The sequence below is a fragment of the Gigantopelta aegis genome, chromosome 10, assembly GCF_016097555.1.
Source record: "Gigantopelta aegis isolate Gae_Host chromosome 10, Gae_host_genome, whole genome shotgun sequence".
Taxonomy (NCBI): domain Eukaryota; kingdom Metazoa; phylum Mollusca; class Gastropoda; order Neomphalida; family Peltospiridae; genus Gigantopelta; species Gigantopelta aegis.
Window position 1 is genome coordinate 57,666,117 of NC_054708.1, and position 18,009 is coordinate 57,684,125.

The 18,009-nt window shown below is 37.4% G+C and overlaps 1 protein-coding gene across 1 annotated transcript in view; it reads right to left on the bottom strand.

Moving 5' to 3' along the window:
- LOC121384723 overlaps positions 1–12,745 on the bottom strand; it is a 28,998-nt gene extending 16,253 nt beyond the window's left edge. Inside the window, exon 1 of the mRNA XM_041515243.1 lies at positions 12,398–12,745. The gene's annotated coding sequence lies outside the window, so the exon portion shown is untranslated. The remainder of the gene's footprint in view (positions 1–12,397) is intronic.
- Positions 12,746–18,009: the final 5,264 nt, after the last annotated feature.

Sequence of the window (18,009 nt, forward strand, 5' to 3'; positions counted from 1 at the left end):
AGCTATACAGGTCTTGTTGGCTTGTAAACAAATTACCCATTCACAGCAACACATTATTACCTAGAGACCCTGCAAATTTGCATATACCTTTAAATTTGCATACCGATACATATATAATACTAAACGAGCTTGCCTGTCATAACTCGTTAGCACCAATAACAACAAGCCGGACATAATATGCATCCAGGAAACCTGGTTAGGGGCTGGGCCCCCAAAAAAAAAAAAATAATAATACTAACAAAATAACAACTAAACAATTTAAAATACCGGGCTATACAACCTACTATAAACACCGTGAGAATAGCACTAGAGGTGGCCTAGCCACGCTCATTAAAAATACCATCCCACACAGCGAAATTAAAACCGATGCCTTAAATACCAATCTGGAAGTCCTAGGACTTACGGTACTAAATAAAAAGATGCCTATAGACGTCATCAATGTCTATAGCCCACCAGGAGCGGCCCTCAAAAAACTAACCATAAACGATTACAATAAACTTATTACGCCAAATAGTAATCTAATCCTAGTAGGAGACTTCAACAGCCATAGCCCACTATGGGGAGGCCAGCACTCAGACACACAGGGTGACATACTCGAAAACTTCATTAATATAAACAACCTAGTATGTCTCAACGATGGCAGCCCCACCTACTTTCACGACCATCTAGCAGCCTCCTCTGCCATCGACCTAACCATAACCTCTAACACCATAGGAGCGAACGCCCAATGGGAGGTACTAGATGCTCTAAATAGCGACCACCTACCCATACTAACTACCTATAAAAGTAATATAGCCTATACTGAACAACAAAAATTCCTACCAAAATTCAAATTTAGTAAAGCCAACTGGGCAGGCTTTACAAGCGACTGCAGCAAACTTAAACTAGTACCTAACATAGATATCGACGATGCAACCACTAAAATCACCAACGAAATAATCCAAATAGCTGAAAAAAATATACCTAAAACCAAACAACCCACAAAAAATTCACCTGTCAGTTGGTGGACGGACGCAATTCAAGCAAAATGTAGTTTCAGAAATAGGATGCGAAAACTCTTTAAGAAAACGGGTAAACCAGAATACCACACTAAATATAAAATAGCAAAACAAGAAATAGGTAAACTAATCACGGAAGCTAAACAGGCTAGCTGGCAGACATTCTGCGGGGATATCAACAACAGAACCTCTATTAGGGAAATGTGGAAGAAGGTTCATGCCATCCAAGGACAACGCACGTTCACTACAGTCCTCCAAAAAAATAAATTAGCCACCACAAATAAACAAAAGGCAGACCTCCTCAGTCAAACATTTAGTAAAAACAGCAGCAACGAAAACTTCCCTGAAATATTCTTTAACAAACTTAAGAAAGATAACAACCTCCCAACAAATAATACTAAGAGTGATACTCAGCCTAATACGGACAACCTAGAATTTAATCAACCACTAACACTAGTTGAACTAAAAGCAGCCATTAAATCTAAAAAAAAGCACCGCCACAGGGCCAGACCAAATCAGCTATACGCTGCTAAAACATATGCCAGATGTAACCCTTGAAGTAGTGTTGTCGCTCTATAACAGGATCTGGGAGGAGGGTCGCATGCCCGCAGCGTGGAAACACGCAGAGTGCTTTAGCCTCCCAAAGGCGGGCAAGGACCACTCGCTCCCGGGTAGCTATAGACCAATAACACTCACGTCGCACTTATGCAAAACCTTAGAAACCATTATCAATAAGCGACTAAATAACTACCTCCTAGAGAATAAGCTAATTACTAACGTACAAAGCGGATTCAGAACTAAACACTCAACAATTGACCAGATAGTTCGACTACAAAATAGCATAAATGACGCCTTCCGCAAGTCCAATAAAGTACTAGCAATTTTTATAGATATTGAAAAAGCATTTGATATGGTATGGCGACAGGGACTACTCAATAAAATAAAAACTAACGGTATTAAGGGCAATATGTTCAACTTCATTAATAATTTTATTCACAACGATCAATATCTGTTAGAGTAAACGGACACTACTCTCAAAAAACTGAAATAATAAACGGTATCCCACAAGGTTCAGTCCTATCACCAACCTTGTTCAACATCTTTATCAATGACATAACCAAAGCGCTCAACGCCAAGAGTAAAATTAAATCAACCACTCCCCTAAATACAGCCCTCTTCGCCGACGACTGCGCCATTTGGCGCACAGGCAGAATAACCAAACAACTATTTAGCCTCATGCAGAACGACATGAATAAACTCAATAAATGGGCCCAGGACTGGGGCATAAAACTATCAGAAACTAAAACAGTCTGCATGCTATTCCATAAGGTCAACTCATCCGATACTCACCAAATAACCTCAAATAACAAACCAATCCCAAGGGTCAAAACCTTTAAATTCCTGGGAGTAACATTCGACTCAAAACTAACCTTTAGCGACCATATAAATAACGTAATCAAACAGTCTAAAAACACGCTAAACTTACTACGGGCAATCTCAGGCACCAGTTGGGGTGCGCAAACGGAAGCAATGCTTTTGGTTTACAAAGCATGTATCCTCTCCAGGATAGACTACGGAGCCCAAGCCTACAGCTGCGCCGACCCCAAACTGCTACAAAAATTAGATATCATACAAAACCAAGCCTTACGAACAATAGCCAAAGTCCCACGTAACACCAGCGGCCAAAGCCTCGAGGTAGAATTTAACATCATGCCACTTAAATATCGCCGCAACTTACAACATCTCAAATACCACCTAAAAATCCACTCGCTTAAATTAGACCACCCAGTTCAGGAACTTACCCCTATAATTGCTAAACCAGGGCTAGAGTTTAATAAAAATAAAAAGCTTAACGACTCATTTGCCACTAGGGCCAGTAAACTTGAACTAGAAGTCGGAATTGATAACACACCAGTAGCTCTATATAACATTAATCAACCTATGGAATGCCACACTCCATACCTAATTAAAAAAGCCACAGACGAAACACCGTTTCCGCCCTTTAAAAAAGTCCTGTTTGAAGCAGCAGCCAATGAAAACTACCCAGAGCACATCCACGTCTACACAGATGGATCAAAAAAACCCGGACAACGGCAGGGTTGGCTTCGCAGTAGTAGAAGAAAAGATATCCAAACACGCTAAACTTGTTAAATACGCCAGGCTGTCAGACAACTTATCAGTCTACACAGCAGAACTGACAGCCATCTACGAAGCACTAATCTGGATTAAAAGTAAACAATACCCTAAAAGCGTCATCTTCTCTGATAGCCTTAGCTCAATCCAATCTCTACAAACCAACAAATCTACTAGGCCTGACATCTTAGCAGCCATCCACAAAGTGCTCAACGAGCTAAACCAACTTAAATTAACAGTAGTTTTCGAATGGGTCCCAGCCCACGTAGGAATAATTGGTAACGAAGTTGCCGACTATGGAGCAAAAACAGCACTCTCAATTACCAGCACAATTACCACACTACCTTTAGGAATAACAGAGCTCATGTCAAAAGCAAAAAAACACTACATAAACCAATGGCAAGCTAGCTGGGACCTAACTAAAAACACATGGCACTATAACATCAAGCCTCTAGTTAACTCTACAAGACCTAAACACAAAAACACGTATGTGGATAAGCTAATCACCAAACTACGCCTAGGACAATCGTCAAAACTAAACAGCTGCTCCTTTACCAAACTAAATCCAGAATGTGATTGTGGCACCCGGGAAGATATGAAACACTATCTCCTGGATTGCACGCTACATACCACCCAGAGACAACTAATGTTAAAATCAATCACCGATGGTAACCATAATAAACATATAACGCCTAACTTTCTACTAAACCCGGATAAATGCCTAAAGCATAAAACCTTCAAAGCAGTTTATCGGTTCGTCCAGTCCACCAAACCAGAGTTATAAATAAAAATCTTCAAAACCACCCACTTGTACACCCCTACACCAGAGCTGTAACCTTAAAACTCGGTAACGAGGCACTCGGGTGCAGGTGGTCAAAGGTGGGCCGGTAGAGAAGTAGAAAAAAAAAAAAAAAAAAAAAAAAAAATATAGAAGATGTTAGACTATGTAAGGAAAAAAAAAAAAAAAAAATGCACTCTACTACAAAAAAAAGCGAACTTCCGAATAGATTAATGTATATAATTTATTAAAATAGATGTTTGTTATTAGACTATGTAAGGACTGTGTCTAAACCACTCGCTTGTAAGCCCTTGTGTACGAGCTGCTACCACTTAGAACTCGGAAACGATGCACTCTACTACAAGTGGCCAAAGGTGGGGAGGTAGCGAACTTCCGAATAGATTAATGTATATATTATGTTATTAAATTATTAGTATGTTTGACAATCAGCCCGGCCCTCCAAACCAAAACATTAAAATAAACTGTTAACTAGACTATACATAGGGAATGTTCAAAACCACTCGCTTGTAAGCCCTTGTGTACGAGCTGCTACCACTTAGAACTCGGAAACGATGCACTCTACTATAAAGTGGCCAAAGGTGGGGAGGTAGCGAACTTCCGAATAGATTAATGTATATATCATGTTAGTAAATTATTAGCACGCCTGGCATTCATGCCCGGCCCTCCAAACCAAAACATTAAAATAAACCTGTTAACTAGACTATACATAGGGAATGTTCAAAACCACTCGCTTGTAAGCCCTTATGTACGAGCTGCTACCACTTAGAACTCGGAAACGATGCACTCTACTATAAGTGGCCAAAGGTGGGGAGGTAGCGAACTTCCGAATAGATTCATGTATATATTATGTTATTAAATTATTAGCATGTTTGGCAATCAGTCCAAACCAAACACTAAAATAAACCTGTTAACTAGACTATACATAGGGAATGTTCAAAAACCACTCGCTTGTAAGCCCTTATGTATTAAACGATGCACTCTACTATAAGTGGCCAAAGGTGGGGAGGTAGCGAACTTCCGAATAGATTCATGTATAACAAACCAAAACTATAAAATAAACATGTGAATAGATCATATATAGGGACTATTCAAAACCACTCGCCCATAAGCCCTTGCGTAAGAGCTGCTACCAATTAGAACTCGGAAACGATGCACTCTACTGCAAATGGCCAAAGGTGGGGAGGTAGCGAACTTCTGAATAAATTAATGTCAATACAACAGGTTATTAACTACTCTTCAAAACAAGTTGGCAAACTCGTGCATACCACTCCATATGTGATCGCAGTAACACATCTGAACAAGAAACTAACCAGCCATCCCAAGCCTATATACCAAACAGGATAGGACCACTAATTACCAACTTCTCTCTTTTCAGCCGCCTAAAGGTCCAAGCCAGCCATCCACAACCAGAATACCCACATATATATATACCGCACATTTTCATGTATTTCGCACCATGCACTTAGTAATGAATAAAACTAGCAGACGCGGTAAGTCACCTAGGGCACTGAAAGACATCTAGAGAACAGAACATAGAAGACCGACCAAGTAAGATCAATATAGTTAAGGGCGCTAGCCCACAAACAAATTAGTATACAGTTACCAATAGATAGCGATAATCACTCTGTTGAATTTGCGGGGGAGGGAAACCAAATTAATAAAGCCACTACTACCCTAGCATGCCAGAAAGGACGACTGTGATGTATGTGATTATTCATTACTAACCAACTAACTTTCTCTCTTCTCTCTCTCTTTCATTGTATGATAAAATAATATGCTACGCACTAGGCTTTTTAATCAATACACATACTACAAGGGCGTGCCCTTCAAATTAGATAACTAGAATAGACTAATCCCCCCCCCCCCCCCCAGCCACTGTGTTAACCAAGCTACACAGAGGCAGGGGGGGGGGGGAGGGGTGGTCATGATGACCGTTGGATACACTAGAATAGGGACGTAAGGCAATAGGTACAACCTAAACACCAAAACTAGGATTACACACAGACAGCATGCTCACCGCAACAGCACACAGGATGCATTGACTAATGATAACAATGCATCCGCCCAACACTTAATGGCCCAACACGTGCTCAAATAAGGAACCGGACAAAAGAAGACCGGTTCCGAGTACACAATTGCAATACACCCGGGGAAGGCCGAACAAAAGAATATCGGCCGCCCCCACCCCAATAACCCAAAATACTTGCTGCTGGAATGTACTTGGTGTCACTGAGGAGCAAACTGAAGACCAAATCAACACCTGCGCTTCGACCACCCCGGAACAAATTGCCTTGCCTACCAGTGTCTACACAAAATTGCACGAGTCTCCTCTGGGCTGTCATGCCACGACCTGAATAGGTCAGGTCCTTCTGAGGACCCTATGGACAGCCTAGGGAGACAACCAGCATCATGAAGGTCGATAAATAACGAGCTACTCTCGAACCACTAACGAGCTACACTCGAATTCCAAACCTATACTAGCTCAAACATTTACCTTTCGACCGACCGTTCAAAATTGCGCCAAAATTACTCAACAAAATTGCGCACCTTTTCTCTTTGGTTTAAATCGCTCCACTCAAATTCCATAGCACCACCATCCCATCCGCCTGCTACCGATTCAATCGGACTGCTGGTGCTCCCTTGCACCTGCCAGTGCAGACGGTCCCTCCTCCTCCCCCCCCCCCCCCCCCCCCCCACCTTTCCTGTCTTGGACAGAGAGGCCGGCCAAGGCCGGCACCTGTGCCCACGACAGGCGTGCGCTACAACAGCTTGCTCTGAACGTGCACGTAAAACCCTTTGACCTTGACCTTGCCTGTCATACCATGTTTATGAAATGAGTGAACAGTTTTGGTATCTGATGAGCGAAAACGAGTCAGATACCAACACTGTTCACGAGTTTCATAGAAATGGTATGACAGGCATGCTCGTGTAGTATTTGAAACACAGTTTAGTATTTTAAACAAGACACAACACAGAAGTAAGCAGATGCCGAGAACTATTACACGTTATTTTTCTATGAAATGTGTCAGCAAGTGATCTACGTCACGCTCACGTCACGCCAATATTATACTAGTTAGATATTGCATGATTGTTATGACGAGCAATATCTTACACTGGTGTGTAATAAACTAAATTATCACATAGGTTTATGACATGGATAAGTTATAGGATACAATAAAATACAATACAATACAATACAATACAATATACAATACAATATACATATACAATACAATATACAATACAACACAATGTAATAATATACTATAATATAATAATACATGAACTATTTTATAATATAAGCATGCTAAGATTAATTAAAATTAAGAATAATTTTATATGAAAACGGTATAAATCAGTAAGATTTAAATCCTTACTTTACTTTTTGTTTCTGCATTCTTAATCGTAATGTTATCAAGTAGATTGATATTACATGTAAGTTTTTAAATAAAGTTCCCAAGTTTGCTGCTATTATAACATGTAACGGACTAATAGAATTTAATTTGACCGATTAAAATATATTAAATTAATTTTAGTGTTTAGCAGTGTCTGTTTATACAAGGTGTTTTAGGTCATCGTAATGTCTGTAGAATCCCTTAATAAATTGTACTTCCCACTAATCCCGTACACGTGTATGAAACAATATATGTCTATTAGGAAAGAAAATAAATTTTAGCTGCTATAAGTACTATAACGATGATATTCGAAAGAAGAAAATGTAATTAATTATGCAATTTCATTCATTAGAAAGGCTCTGTTAATCAGAAGCCTGTTTAACATGTTTATTAGTATTTAAAGATGCATGCCTTAATTTGCTGCAGTTTTTAAGATGTTATCGACTAACAGAGACTTTTTAACGATTGTAATTACATATCAAATATATTTTTCTGCATAAAATATTAGTGGCTGTATAATATATATTAAACGTGTTTCTGATCGTTCTAATATTTTTACTAGGTTAAATTTCATTTTATTTCCTAAAATATTTTTTTTTATACGTACGAAATTATTTGAAGACAAAATCCAGTTTGGGCTTCTTACAAATATTAAGACAACCAGAAGCACACTGAATATACAGACACTGATAGTCTAAACAAGAAAATATATTTAATATGTAAGTTTAATCGTAAAAAAAATTCTAAGTCGGAAACATCTTACAATGCAGTAAACTCAGGGATATCCCTTTAATTTAGAATAGTATATCACTGGATCAGGAAAGTCATTTATTCTTAACTTTATACAATGGTTGAACAACTTTATTGACCATGTAGTTCGTGCACTGTATTTGTATTTTTTAAATCGCACCACTGTTGTCGACACCGCAAAGTGAATAGGTCACAAACAATATCAAAGGGATTTTCAGAAGAAAGGTTCTGAATTGACTGATTTCCATAGCGAGTGTACGGCGATGTGAATGAAAACGACCTGCGGATTACAACACGATCCAAACCCAGTCTATAATATTTCCCCGGCGGCGTTGTTTGTAATCTACTTACAAGCTCATATCGACGTCGATAAAGTAGTTCTCTCTATAATACTGTACTAACTTTAAATACCAGAATAGCAATTAAGTAGTGTTATAACACATAGCCGTCGAAGAGAATTCTGAAGTGTGGATTGGGTTGGCGTGGAGGTGTTAAGGCATTACGGGTCTAGTGCGACCACCAGTGGAACCCAAGCGTATGGGACACCCTCTAGGCACAGTGGCCAGATTCCTATCATCTGATCCTTCATTCTTGACATATACGTCAAAGTTATCGCTGCGATCAAAGTGACGCAACTGTAATTTTTATTTTCACTTTGTATTATTTAGAAGGTTTACGCAACCTAAGGCACCACACCACTATATGCTGTGTCTGTAATTGTATGGAAAGGACAGTTATCTAAGAGTCAGGGTATTTGCTCCCGGAAGATTTTTGAATTATAAATGATCGATGTCATGTCCATTGTGGAATACTATAAAGACAGTTAAAGTTTGTTTTATTTAACAACACCACTAGAACACATTGATTTATTGATTATCTGCTAATGGGTGTCAAACATTTGATACTTTTTGACACATAATTTGATAGGAAATCGCCACATTTTCCCATCAACAGCACAGCAGGGTTGAAAATTAGCAGTCGCGCGGTAGCCCGTGACGACCTTTATTGGCTAAGGGCGATAAGAATTTTTCAAAGGTAGTCCGTTGGGCGACCATCGATTTTAGTGTCTGGCGAGTATGGTACTAGTTAAAAGTGAAACACACTGATACTGAATCAAATGTGACAAAACACATCGCGTTTGTGTTGGCGTGAACTACAGATCTGACAGCAGAAGACAGAACATGTTCTATTGACAGCGCCAACATAATGAATAAAGACAAAATTCTAATAAAAACATATTAATTTATTAAGTTTTAAATCCATACCGTCTCAAATAACATTTTATTGATGGTAAAAGTGCAGTGTAAATTAACACAAAAATTCTTTACAAATTACCATCAAACTGCATAGATTAACTTTTTTTGTGATACAAGTTTTAAGGCAATTGATGGAACATCCAAGGTAATCTGAATGACATAACCGTAATGCATGATCAGGGCCGTATCTCTGCACAAAGCAGAGTCGAATGGGCATTTGGCAAAACAGTGGATGATTCCATAGATGTCTATCTAGGAGAACAGCCACTCCCGAGGAAATCATTTGCTGGGAATTTCACCCCTTTTCCATCACCACAAAGTTTTGTTTACTAACGCACGCGCAGTTCTACATTTAGTCTGTTTCTACTGCATAATCTTTTACCCTCTATTGACAACATGTTTTTATATGAATTTTTACTTTATTCATTATAAAGTTAAACGTCAATTCATCGGTTTTCTTTAACGCAAACGGTTATTATTCAACAAGAAAACACTCTAGTTTTAATTTTAGCTGTGCAGTTAAATTCCAATATGATAATTGGAGGGCTAGTTAAATTTTAGAAGAGCTAGTAAGATTTTTCATCAACTGACCCTGCTGGCGACCTTGGTTTTCATGTTAATTTTCAACCCTGGCACAGGATCATTTAAATACACTTTCCCATAGACATGACATCACATAGTACGGCCAGTCGTGGGGCAGACTGGAACGGGTCCACTAGGGTATTTCGATCCCACGATGAGTGAACAGTTTTGGTATCTGATGAGCGAAAGCGAGTCAGATACCATTACTGTTCACGAGTTTCATAGAAATGGTATGACAGGCATGCTCGTGTAGTATTTGAAACACAGTTTAGTATTTTAAACAAGACACAACGCAGAAGTAAGCAGATGCCGAGAACTATTACACGTTATTTTTCTATGAAATGTGTCAGCAAGTGATCTACGTCACGCTCACGTCACGCCAATATTACACTAGTTAGATATTGAGTGATTGTTATGACGAGCAATATCTTACACTGGTGTGTAATAAACTAAATTATCACATAGGTTTATGACATGGATAAGTTATAGGATACAATAGAATACAATAGAATACAATAGAATACACAATACAATACAATACAATACAATACACAATACAATACAATATACAATACAATATACAATACAACACAATGTAATAATATACTATAATATAATAATACATGAACTATTTTATAATATAAGCATGCTAAGATTAATTAAAATTAAGAATAATTTTATATGAAAACGGTATAAATCAGTAAGATTTAAATCCTTACTTTACTTTTTGTTTCTGCATTCTTAATCGTAATGTTATCAAGTAGATTGATATTACATGTAAGTTTTTAAATAAAGTTCCCAAGTTTGCTGCTATTATAATACAATGGTTGAACAACTATATTGACCATGTAATTTAATTTGACCGATTAAAATATATTAAATTAATTTTAGTGTTTAGCAGTGTCTGTTTATACAAGGTGTTTTAGGTCATCGTAATGTCTATAGAATCCCTTAATAAATTGTACTTCCCACTAATCCCGTACACGTGTATGAAACAATATATGTCTATTAGGAAAGAAAATAAATTTTAGCTGCTATAAGTACTATATCGATGATATTCGAAAGAAGAAAATGTAATTAATTATGCAATTTCATTCATTAGAAAGGCTCTGTTAGTCAGAAACATCTTACAATGGCAGCAGAGAACAGCCTGTTTAACATGTTTATTAGTATTTAAAGATACATTCCTTAATTTGCTACAATTTTTAAGATGTTATCGACTAACAGAGACTTTCCCATAGACATGACATCACATAGTACGGCCAGTCGTGGGGCAGATTGGAACGGGTCCACTAGGGTATTTCGATCCCACGACGAAAGCATATCAGACGAGTGCTCTACCTACTGAGCTAGATACCGCCACAATATAAAAGCAGACTCGTACTAAATCGTCCAAGGGGGCGGGAAGTGGTACTGCGCTCGCCTGATACGCGATCGGTCTACTATCGATTCTCGTTCCAGCCACTAATGGATCACTGTAAAAAATAGTGATGATATCCTGCCCCAAATGAAATTGAAACAGCAATTAGCTAATGCTAATTTCAGCCAACACAAACAGTTTTCGCAGATGATGTTTACACATGAAACGCCGAAAGGGTGGAGTTGCACAAATGAACAGTATTATATACCAATATAACTAGCCCCATAATAACGTCGGTAACGCGCTTCATCAACGGTATATATATGAAGATGCAAATGCCATACTTTGCTTAAAATATGTTTATGATAAAATAACTACAAATCAATCTATCCTTCACAAAATCTTTACTTAATTTTAGTCTGATCCTACATTTACATAATTAACTCTAAAATATCGAAATTGTAATGCGCTGTTGCTAGGAGTAAACAGTGGCTTTCTCAAGAATTCTAGGTAATTATGTAGACGACAAAAGTAAATCTACATCGGATATCCATTCAAACAGCTGCCAATTTTTTCCCCTAAATAAAACTTTTATTAAAGTAAAATAATTATGGACGACCCCCCCCCCCCCCCCCCCGATAATCCTGTACATATTTCCCCAACATTTTTAGTTTCTACTAATAAATGAAACGGTTTTTTAATAATCTGTATGAGCATGTTGTTCGAGCTAATAATCTTTAAATTTCAAAACCAAAAACAGTAAATAATTTTGGTTATTATGCAATTTTGATGAAGCCCCTTTAACCCAACCTGTATCATGTTACCCTATTTTATACTATTTATCTAAGATGTCCGAGCCTAGATCTATATTAAACTATTTGCGATGACCCGGGTTTTAGGGATTTAAAAAACACAAACGGCATGAGTTCGACTCGTACCCCCTTTCAATGGTTAGTGTTAGTTTTACGGCTCACGCCATATAACCGTAAATAAAATGTGTTGAGTACGTCGTTAAATAAAACATTTCTTTCCTTTTACAGTTAGGCTTATGGTTAGTCTTAAAGACTTTGATATAGAGGGGTACGGGTCGACCTCTTTCCATAACCAATACACAAGCTGATTACCTGATCTTGGTGTCTCTGTTCTTCTCTTGTTTCGGTTAACCACAATCCATGGCAGTTAAACAAGTGTGCTTTGTTAGTTCACTTGTCTTAAACGGCGCACCGCTTTCGTCTCATGTTTTCAGCGGGTGCTCTGCATGCTTGGAGGAAATCCCGGAAAAAATCCTTGCACCCGACCAGATGTCCTTCTAATTTTAGCCTTCCTAGCATCAGATGAACAACGAATGCCTTATCCCGTTATAGAATCAATTTTGTCTCTGCGTTAACTTGCCAGTATAATGTTTAAATCGTCCTGTATTCAGTTTAAAATAGCACACACACTGCACACAGCAGCACTTGGCTTGAGCTCTACGTCTGATGACTCGGAACGACAAGGGACCTATGAACAATACTAATATTTCGGCAGGTTTTTGGCAGATACCCAGTTCGATTGTGAACCACCGCCGATTGTCACAAACAAAGACGAGCGGGCTTTTCAGACGTCTTCAAGCACGCATTGTTTGTTAGACCCCCCGTGAAAAATTTAACTTGAAACAGTGTCCTGTCTGAAATACAACACCCTCTGTCCTGCTTCAGCGAGCGCAATATTCTAACCTGCTCTATATGCTAATCGCCAGGTAATCCCGACCCAAAACAATGCTCCCTGGCAGTGGGTAGATCTGACGTAACGTGGCCCCTCTATTGTCTAACACGTAATTCAAATCCTGAATGAAAATATAGATTTTGCTATCATCTCGGCTGCGATACTCCGCCATTGTAAGAAGTCTTTAAACCCTTGTGTGTTGTTGATATGCGTATTTTAACATCTACTCCTGCACGCGTATACCTTTAATGACCAAGTCTCACGATCTTGGTGACTAAACCATTATCTCTAAGTCTGCTAAGTACTGGGTTCACATCCCAATACAGGCTCCTCACTTCATTTTAACTGATTTTTGTGCTTATATCCAATTACAGTTCAAGCACGTTGTTCTGGGCTGTCTGGATATGAGTTATATATAATCAAGGTTAATGGAAAATGAGAGAAAAGAAGAAAAAGAAAAGGCGTGCGCTACAACCGCTTGCTCTGAATGTGCACGTAAAGCCCTATGACCTGACCTTAGAAAGAAAAGAACAACGAGAAGAAGAAGAAGAAAAGAAAAAACCCAGAAAAAAACAAAACAAAACAACACTTAAAGCTGGGAGGTTTTGAGGGTGTGAACCCAGTACCTGTCAGCCTCAAGTTCGATGGTTTAACCACTACAAAACGGAGGCCGGTATACAGGCTCCAAGCGAGAGTGAGTTACAACGGCTCGGTGGGTAAATGTACTAACCAATAATAACTAACCATTATTAGCAGCGGACTTGTCGGCCAGGAACACCGTGCTTAACCGTAATCATATACATGTATATGCACTAACATACTTAAAGGCATACTGTAACGGATTTAAGGACCTTATTTCTCTAAAAATAGATAATAAATAAAAATTACATTATTTGTTGGAAACCAAATCTAGCTATCGCATCACCTTAACTGAACCATGATGGAGTGAAATCCATGTCATCCCTCTCAGCAATTTTTGTTTTTGAATTATGGACCATTGCCATAATTCAATTATTTTTACAAAACGTCATTAAAAAAGGGAGTATGGTGGTTATGAAGATGGTTGAATAAAGTTTAGTTAGGGACAAATCAAATTATTTTTGTTCAGGTAATACTTTGTTAAACCATTAAATAGGTCAGTGGTCTGTGACAATATGCCTTTAAAAATAAAATAAAAATATATTTACTGGTTTACAATTAGTGTAAGAACATAATGTCAAACAGGATCACAGTCTCCAGAGCACATCACGCAGTCTTGCCACCTCTACTACGAAGCAAAATTAAAGTTCGTTTTTGTTTAACGACACCACTAGAGCAAATTGATTTATTAATCATTGGCTATTGGATGTCAAACATTTGATAATTCTAACATACAGTTTTAGAGGAAACCCGCTACGTTTTTTGGTATCATCATGGCATAGCCGTATGATTAAAACAGTTATTTTGTTTACCGACACCACTAGAGCCATAGTGAAAACTATGCTGATGCCTGCTCATTCATCAAGTTCGATCCAAAATGTTAAAGGGACATTCCTGACTTTGCTGCATTGTAAGATGTTTCCGACTAATACAATGTTTCTACGATTAAACTTACGTATTAAATATATGTTCTTGTTTAAAATATCAGTGTCTGTATATTTAATGTGTTTCTGGTCGTCTTAACATTTGTAAGAAGTCCAAACTGGATTTTGTCTTCAAATAATTTCGTACGTACGACAAAAAGTATATTTTAGGAAATAAAATGAAATTTAACGTAGTACAACTTTTAGAACGATCAGAAATATATTTAATACACAGCCACTAATATTTTATGCTGAAAAATATATTTGATATGTAATTACAGTCGTTAAAAAGTCTCTGTTAGTCGATAACATCTTAAAATTGCAGAAAACTCAGGAATGTCCCTTTAATGTAACATTAATTGTAATCTGCGGTTATGTGAAACAATACTAGTTAATTTTCAGAACTGCACTTAATTATACATTGTTTAAAGGATAGCCGGTGGCTGGCTCTAATGTCAAATGCTGTAAATTAGTTACCAATTAGTCCCCATGATGTGTGTATTATATTGTTTAATAAGAACGTTTCTTGTGTACTGTATTGTATATTTATATTACGTAAATTACGCCAGTATGTTTTATTTTTGATGTGATTTTTAGTCTCTCACAATTCCATCATTAGTGACCTTTATATTGTTTATTAAGAATGTTTCTCATGAATTTTACTGTGTATATATTGGATGAGACTTTAATAAAATATGTCTGTCTGTCTGTCTGTATTAAATATACTGAATACAACAACAACAACAAAACCCCCAACAAAACAAACAACCCCCCCCAAAAAAAAACCCCAACAAAAACAACAAACAAACAACAACAAAAACAAAACAAAACCCGAAACACCCCCCCCCCCCAAAAAAAAAAAAAAAAAAAAAAAAAAAAAATAGAAAGACAAAAGAAAGACAAAAGAAAAAAAAAAGGAGAAAGAAATCCAACCGCTACTGAGCTTCGTTTCGTCATTTTGCCATGTGTACGCGTCACAGGCTGCTGGTAACCGGAACTATATATTTACCATTACATACGCTTGTGGCATTGTGATCAAACAAAAAATACGTTTATTCGAATTGCAAACTACTGGAGCTCAGTATGCTAAATTTAGCATAATTTAAAACAAGAGTTATACATGTAACAAATAACTTTACTCAGCTTCATCGTGATACAATTGGACAAGATCCCTAACGTTGTATCTTATTTCATTGCTAGGAAGCGGGATGTAGGTCAAGCGTCCACTAGCCGATGATAAGATAAAAATCAATGTGCTCTAGAGGCGTCGTTAAATAAAACAAACTTTACTTTTATTTCATTGCTATTGATGTTATTATGGTTTGAATTAAATCTCACCTTTCTTTGGAATATGCCTATATATTTATAAACAGGTAGAATGAAAAACGAGCTATAAATCGTGTGTATAAAATGTATTCAGGTGTTTTGCTTCCCCCTTTCTTACTATAGGACGGAATGAAGGAAAGAAGGAAGGAAGGAAAGAAGGAAGGGAATGTTTTATTTAACGACACACTCAACGCATTTTATTTAAGGTTATATGGCGTCGGACATTATGTTTGAGGACCACACAGATATTGAAAAAGAAAACCCGCTGTCGCCACTTCATAGGCTACTCTTTTCGATTAGCAACAAGAGATCTTTTATATATACCATTACGCAGACAGGATAGTACATACCACAACCTTTGTTACAACCGTTGTGGGACACTGGCTGGAACGAGTTCTTACTAAAATATATAAAGTCAGTCTGTGTCCACTGTTAAAGTTAAAGTTTGTTTCGTTTAACTAGAGCACATTGATTTATTAATCATCGGCTATTGGTAATGACATATAGTCTTAGAGAGGAAACCCGCTACATTTTTTCATTAATAGCGAGATATTTGTATATGCACAGACAGGATATCACATACCACAGCCTTTGGTATATCAGTCGTGGTGTACGGGCTGGAACGGTCCAATGAGAATCGATCCCAGACCGACCGCGCACAAGCGAGCACGTTAATACCTTCCTGACATATTATACACAAACGTGTGGTTAGCCGATTTCTGGTTATGCGATTTAAATGTTCATATATAAACTACCTGTACAGGGACTATAAAAATAAATATCTTAATTACAACTGGTTTTATTATTATTATAGTAAATATTTTGCTGGTTTGAAAAAAACACAAAAAACAATTAAATTAACTCAATTTAAAAGGTAATGGCTTATTATTTAATATATCCTATAATCCCTCTTCCAGTCACAAGCTTAAGCTGTTTCCATGCTCTGTTGATCTTTAACTAAAATACATTTGAATCTTAGTTTAAACACCAATTGAGATTGAGAGTAAAAAAATAACAACCAGATCTTCAATATTTTTTATTTATTTTCTTATATTTGATGTATGACGTTTTGCTGGTTTCCATGTTTAACTGGGTTTATTATTGATGAGATCAACTTCGGTATTGTTAATTATCACGTACTCGTCATAAGCATATTTACCTTTTTCACAAATCAATGCAACAAAATTACACGAATTAATAATTAATTAAAAACAGAATTATAAAATAAATTTGATCACCGAATTCTGTACAACTGTTATGCACTTAATACCCGAAGACATCATCTTTGGCTAACTAAAGGTAAGAGCGTTAAATTTAGTTAGTCAAACACGAAATGTAAATTTTTGTTATATCAAATGAGTAAATGGAAAATTTTAGTAAAAGTATAAATGATTTGTTTCTTTTGTTTTATTCAAGCTGTAAGGACACATTACAAACACTGGCACTTGATAATGTCTGCACAATAAAGTCTTCCCTCATTTACAAAGAAAGAAAGAAAGAAAGAAATGTTTTATTTAACGACGCACTCAACACATTTTATTTACGGTTATATGGCGTCAGACATATGGTTAAGGACCACACAGATTTTAAGAGGAAACCCGCTGTCGCCACTACATGGACTACTCTTTCCGATTAGCAGCAAGGGATCTTTTATTTGCGCTTCCCACAGACAGGATAGCACAAACCATGGCCTTTGTTGAACCAGTTATGGATCACTGGTCGGTGCAAGTGGTTTACACCTACCCATTGAGCCTTGCGGGGAACTCACTCAGGGTTTAGAGTCGGTATCTGGATTAAAAATCCCATGCCTCGACTAGGATCCGAACCCAGTACCTACCAGCCTGTAGACCGATGGCCTAACCACGACGCCACCGAGGTGGGTCCCCTCAGTTACAATGCATCAGATTCAGTACAGACTCTAAATGTTTTGTAAAACACTGTCGACAATAGACGCGACTTAATGATGACACAAGGTACATGTATTAGTTAAAAAGTTAACACAGTATTCCTTATTAACCTGGGAAGAAAATCATCAAATAATTACACTAATCTTGAATACTGATTTCTACCTAAATCCTTTATAAGAGAAACATTTCTTGGCTACACTTGCAGGATATAATTATACTAAGAAAAAAAAAGGTTAA